Consider the following 6,253-nt stretch of genomic DNA (forward strand, 5'->3'; position numbering starts at 1 on the left):
TGACATCTCACCCAGCTTATTCACAGGGCCAGGGAGATGTCACAAGGCATCAAATCAAAGTCTGCTGCCTCCCCTGAGGGACACTCAACTTCTGCACAGCCACAGAAACTTTTAAGAGCATAGAAAGATCCCTTTAGAGAAAAGATAAATGAACAGGGATCACCTACCACAAAGAGGACTGTGGGTGCCTCAGTTATATTTATAACCATAATGAGGCTTTGTCCTCTTGAAGACATTTTTCTGCAGTAAAGTGCAGGGAAAGTTTTCAAAATTTGCTTTATAATTCAAAGGTAGACACAAGTCCTTTACACCACAAGGATTTCATCCCATTGGTTCAAGGATCTCTGTCACTCTTTTGTTTGGGTCTGTTATTCATGTAGTATAGAAGTACCTGGGAATTCTTGACTTTAGAGTGGGAATTTGATTTATTTAATATAGGATTACAAAGGATGACAGATCTGTCCACATAAAGAGCTCTGAAGTTCAAGTGTAAGGGCCCATGGCCATATACACACATTTACACACCCTCATCCTGCCACTTTACTTCCATTGGAACACAGTGCAAAATCTCATCTTCCTCATCTTGCCTCAAGGTGTTGTCCCTTTGGACAGCCCTGTTGGTTGTCCCTTTGTATTCCAGAGTGTTCCGTGGTTCCAGTGCAGAGATGGATACATTTCTGTGCAGTAATTCTTTTGCAGAAACCTGTATTATATATATACCAGACTTAACCTGTAAAATATAGAACTGTGCACTTCTGGGAAGGGTGCACATGATTTAATGAGTGTGAGATGCACCTTAAAGGGCAGTTTTCAAGTCCTATTTTGTAAGTAGTCTGATCTTTTAAGAACATAATTCTATTTTTAATGAAGTATTTTTATGGTAAGGGGCAACAGAGACGTGTGTAATAATTATTTCCATTATTTCTGCCTCTCAGCTGATGCCTGGAATTCCCTCTGACACAAACATGCTTTCTGCATATTGAAATCCATGGAGTGCAGGCAGCAACAATCAATAAGGGAGAAGAGAAGGGAGTACTAATGACTTCTCTGCATTACAACAAAGATTTAGAAGATCCAGCCTGTTTTAACTCCTCTTGTGAATAGCTTGTACCACATATAACTTTAATAAATACAGCCACAGAAGACACTTCACAGAATGTATTTGTGAAATTCCCTTATCAAAGCAGACTGAGGAGTCACTAGAAGACCTTCACGTCCAATTAAATCAGTGCCTTTGTAAATGGAATTTTTCTTTCTGGGTGTATGTTTGATGTTAATTTGCATGAAATCCTCTCAGGTGCACCATCCTTTTTGGCCAAAAATTCAGCTCATCAATGTTACAGTGTTAATCACATATTAATTCGATTTATCTTTTGGTTTGTTTTGGGGTTCTTTTAGTTGTTGAGGGGTTTATTTGTGTTTTTTTGGGTTTTGTGGTTTTTTACAGTCTCTGGTGGACCATGCAGACCTCATGATCTGGAAGGGCGTTATACTCAGTTTTCATGCGGGATTTTTATAAACATTAGTCAACTGCTTTAATTGCTGTAAATCCATTTGCTGTTCCTTAGAACAGAGCAAACTCCCCAAAAGGTTTTCTAAGGAGCACAGAGGACAAATTAAACCTATACACTTCCTCCTGAGAGAATACAAACTTGGCTTGCAGATATATCAAGATAATTTCTGTTTTACCACCATGTCATTAAGAGAGGATAACTGCCCCACCTTTCACAGGTGGCAATTGAATACACACCCAGCTAAAGCTGAGACAAAGGAGCAAAGGAGAACTTGCCTCCTTTCCACTGGAACATTCTCCTTTGTGATGCTCTGCCCTCTGCTCAGCCTCTGCTGGGTGCTCAGCACTTCTTCCCTCCAGCAGGGCTGGAGACAAGGATCATAAGGAAAGCAATTCCCAAATTTATTAGTTTCCCGTCTTTTGAAGCAAATAGACCATGTTTATAATGGCAATTATAGGTTAAAAATCCATTCTGTTAAACCTTGCACTAGGGCTGGATTAAGTGTTGTGGTATCTTGAGGCATTGAGAATTTGCTCATGCTTCCTTCTCTCTTCAGCTTCACTGAAAGGTGAGAGGCTGAAAAAGGTGCAGGTTGAAACAAGTTTCAGATATGAACGTTGTCTTCAGCTCCAGCTGCTGCTTTAAAAGCCCCTGACTTTCATAATTTTTCCTCCAGAAATCCTGTGTTGGATTTCTTACATAATTTTTCTTATAGAAACTCTTGAGCATTTAGAAAATCTTGGATCTCTGATCTCTGTGAGGTTTTTGAAATCTCAATAGACCCACTGGTAAATCTGACCAAACAAAGATAATATCAAAGGTCTTTTCCAACCGAGATAATTCTGTGATTCTGTGATTTCAGGGGAATCCTGATACCACCTTTCATTTCATTGCATAGTCAGTAGCAGTGGATAAACATGAGCACATCTCTGTCAGTATCTCAGGAGGACTTTTAATTGCCTTTCATTTGCTTAAAGCTCTGGTAATTCTGGACCAGTTGATAAACTATATAGAGGGCAAGCAGACTACACTGCAGCAGCTGGGTACAAACCCATTCCTGAGGGGAAAATGAAATATAATTCACACTCTCCCATCTCTTGTGACTGCATTTACTGGCTGTAAATGCTTTGCAATAAGGGAGTGACCAAATGTCTGTGTAAGACACGCTGTCTGGGGCAGATCATGGGAGCCTTTTGATGGGTTTTGGCTGGTTTCATTTGACTGCTGAACTGCAGTGTCTGAAGTTTTCAAATTCAATCATTGCTGCTGCCACGCTGATTAATTCTGATGCAATTTCCCTCCCAGCAGCACAGCAGCAGAGAAGGACTGGGCAGGTGTAAGCTTCAGCACACAGTTTCTATCATCTCATAAATGTTCAGACTTTTGCTTTTTCAGTCCTTTTTTGATATAAGATCAGAGGGAAAACTGCCCAGAGGTACCCCTTGGCTGCATTCATAAAACTGCCCAGTCAGAGCAGGGGAAATTTTTTCTCAGGAGAAAAAAAAAACAACACTAAAGCCAAAATGGTAAAAACCCAAATAAAAATGGGATTTTTCTTAGTTTCAGTGCTTGCTGAATTGATTAACATACTGCTGGTCACTCAGGCTCAAGCAGTGGTGCCCAGGACATTTTGTGATGTCTGAAAATGAGGAAGAAAACCCTTTGCCATCATTTTGTGCACCTGGTACTGCAGCCTGGCCATGACATGTGCTTTAACTCAATGAAGCATAAGCCTGGAATAATAACTTCCTTCATGGAAAAATATGCTCAGTTAGCTGCTCAAAAATGTGCATGAGGATGGACAGTTTTCAGTCCAAGTCTCTTGTAAGGAAGGATTTACTGGCTGAGACCTGAATCCTTCACGTGTGTCTGCACTGTGATTGCTCTTTCTTTTTAACTCCTTTACCTAAATTATCTGGGGAAGTTTTGAGCACTTTTAAGGGGAGAACTGGAAGAAACTCTGAAACTCTGTCAGGAGCAAATGTTTTTTCTCTTTGTTTCTTACTGCTTGATGTGAAACACATTGAGGATCCATGACTAGTGTGTCTTGTCACTGCCTTTATTGTCAAGCCTTCTCCTGGTAGTATCCTGAATAAAAAATTAAAGAATGGTAATCCATATCACTGTTTTTAATCCAAAGTCTGCTTACTATTGTGGTTTTCCAGCTCCTGCTGCTGGGAGGTGTGGAGAGACATTGGTTTTCCTTCTTTGTTCTCCACAGAAGGATTCAGAACAAAATCCTCTACATTTAGAACTAGAACTGGAATTGTTATCCTGATTTACAAGCACGTTTTTCAAAAACATTCTGTCCCCTTAGGGGATCCTGGAAAGCAGAATCACAGAAAAATCAGCTGACAGTCAAAAATCTCATCAATGTGGGATCCTACCTATGTGGAAGAAGAATATTTGGGGGTTTTGTGGGCATCAATTCCCAGTTGGGAAGTTTGTCTTTTTCAAACCTGTATTAACTAAAATGTAGTACTGGAATTATGAAAGAAGGTGAAAAAAATGTTGGCCTTTGATTGGGAGCACTGAAGAAGCACAGATTATAAAAAACCCTTTATTCCTGAGACTACTCACTGGTGCAATTTTGTGTTTTACCACAGTGCCAGTTGAAATACATAAGAACACCACCTGATTTATGTCTTTTCTTTTTTGATTGGAGTTTCTTTAATAGGGAGAGGAAGAAGGGAACACGAGAGACAGAAATATGGTAAAACTTGTTAATAGTTCACCAGAAGGGAGCAGAGCAGTTGTGGCTGCCCAGAATCTGAGGGCACAAGAGGGTGCTGTGCACTCAGCACATCACAGCCAAAACCCCAGCTTATTGTCACTGACTGATGCACATCAACTATTTTAAAAAGCAAAGCTTTAATATTTTTTTTAGGTAGAAAGCTTTGCTTTCTTCCTGCTAGCTGAAACTGCACAGAATGTTTGGCAAGTGAATGAAGCTTCAGAAGAATTCAAAAGAATTTCTGTGCTGTGAGGGGAAACAGCTGAGAAACAGAAATAAGCAGAAGCTATAAAAGACAGAATTAAACAGGAAATGTTGCACAGGGAAAGATGGGTCAGGAAGAAAGTCTCTGAAATTAAAGAGAGCAGCCCATGGCAGGCGCTGCAGCTGGGCTTGCACAGCAGAAGATCAGAGCTGTCACATATTGCCAAAGGATTTCTGTTTCCCTGGCTGCTGTGGGAGCAGGGCTGATGCTTCCCAAACCTATGGGATGCCTCTCCCCCAGGATGCAGAACCTGACAGTAAATCCCTCATCTCCTGCCAAGCCCTTCCCTGAGATCTCAGCCAGGAGAGCTGCACAGGCTCTGTGCAGAATAGGCTGGGAGGGTGGGCTTGGATGCAGGGCTGACAGGTAAGGGATGCAGGTGAGCAGCTCAGCAAAAGCAAAGGCTGTTCTGTACAGGAGTGGTTGTTTTAACAAGGGCTGGTGGAATTCTTAGGGAAGCTGAGTCCTTTTCCACCCCTGCCATTAGCATGTTCTTGGAACTTTCACAAATTATGCCTTATTGTCTGTAGTCTCCCATCTGTGAAGGCTGAGGCATCTTGGAAATGAAAATGTCACATCCTGATTCTGTGCACTTGATAGAAAAAGGGGGGGTCTGCAGAGGAGGAGCCACAGAGACCCTTAAATCCTGTCAATAAATTCCTGCTCTTAATAGAGAGCTGAATCTATCCATATAAAACTACATTGCTAAAGACATCAAATCAGTCCTGCTTTCCTGTGTTAGAAACATCTCTGACCTAAAGCCTTAGTTAAATTAGGGGCAGAAAACCAGTAGATTGCATCAGGAACAATTGCTTGCAAGATACAGCCCTAAGAGATGAAAAAGCATTAGTTCTGCATGAGGAATACCAGTTGCAGTCACCTGTTGATGCCAATTCAATGAATCCTGACCCCAAGAGTTATTTTGCATCTTTGAGTTTTTCCAGTCAGAGGTAACCTGTCAAACTGCCACTTCCTCTGTAATTTAAAGGTAAATACTTTAAAATAATCACCTCAGGAATTTATTTGGGTTTTACCCTGGTGGTTTATAGAGGCAGCTGTGCCCATTTCTTTCTGGGTGGTGTTTTCAAAATAATTTAAGACATTAAAGGCACCTAGAGCAGGATGTGTCTTTATGGGAGGGATCTAGAGGCAGTTGCAATGTGGTTTAGATAAAAAACCTATGAATTAGAAACAAGGTGTGTTGCAAGATGTGAGAAAGGTATAAACCTCTCAAGGTATAAACCTTGACATGTTCATTTCCCAAGAGCAGTGCAGGGAAATGCTGAGGTTGGAAGGGACCTCTGGAAATCAACTTCCAGCCCCTTGCTTAAGCAGAGCCAGAGCAAGTTTGCCCAGTGCTGTCCCCAGTTGGGTTTTGTGGTGATATTCAACCTTTCGGGGAAGCCTGGCCACCCTCACAGACAGAGAAGAGTTTCCTTGTGCTCAGGTGGTTTTTAATCTGTGCCCATTTCATCTTTTTCTGTCAGTGGTGCTGCTGAGAGCAGTGAGGCTCCCTCTCTGCTCCCTCCCAGCTGTTCAGTGTTTCTAGGTGTATGCTAAAGGAGAGGTGAGGGATGCTGCTTTCATTGTTTGAGTTCAGGCACAGGTATCTCGGAGGAAAGGCTGTCTGAGAAGGAATTTTTTGTCCCCTATTCTGGATGAAAAATACTCTGAATCCAGTTATAAAATATGACTTTAAATTGAAATTTCTGGACTCTTTGACCTAAGAGTGAGCTTGCC

The sequence above is a fragment of the Lonchura striata genome, chromosome 21, assembly GCF_050655825.1.
Source record: "Lonchura striata isolate lonStrDom1 chromosome 21, ASM5065582v1, whole genome shotgun sequence".
Taxonomy (NCBI): Eukaryota; Metazoa; Chordata; class Aves; order Passeriformes; family Estrildidae; genus Lonchura; species Lonchura striata.